Here is a 326-nt window from a genome sequence, read left to right as displayed (position 1 = left end):
TATAAATATTTTAATTTTTAATATAACTTATAATAAAAAAAATTATATATTATATATATATTATTATATATTATTATTATATATATTATAATATAATATAAAAATATATTGTTTTTACATATATATAATATATAATTATAATATTTAAAATTAATATATATATAATATAATTATTTAAAATTATTAAAAATAGATTATTTAATTAAAAAAGATAATAGTAATAATAATAATAAATATAATTTAATTTTATAATTAAATATTATATTAAAAATAATAATAATATTATATTAATAAAATATTATTATTTTATATATATGTATTTTTTT

Source organism: Penaeus monodon, chromosome 20 (assembly GCF_015228065.2).
Source record: "Penaeus monodon isolate SGIC_2016 chromosome 20, NSTDA_Pmon_1, whole genome shotgun sequence".
Taxonomy (NCBI): domain Eukaryota; kingdom Metazoa; phylum Arthropoda; class Malacostraca; order Decapoda; family Penaeidae; genus Penaeus; species Penaeus monodon.
The sequence above is the reverse complement of the archived record's forward strand: the minus strand, read 5'-3'. Positions refer to the sequence as shown.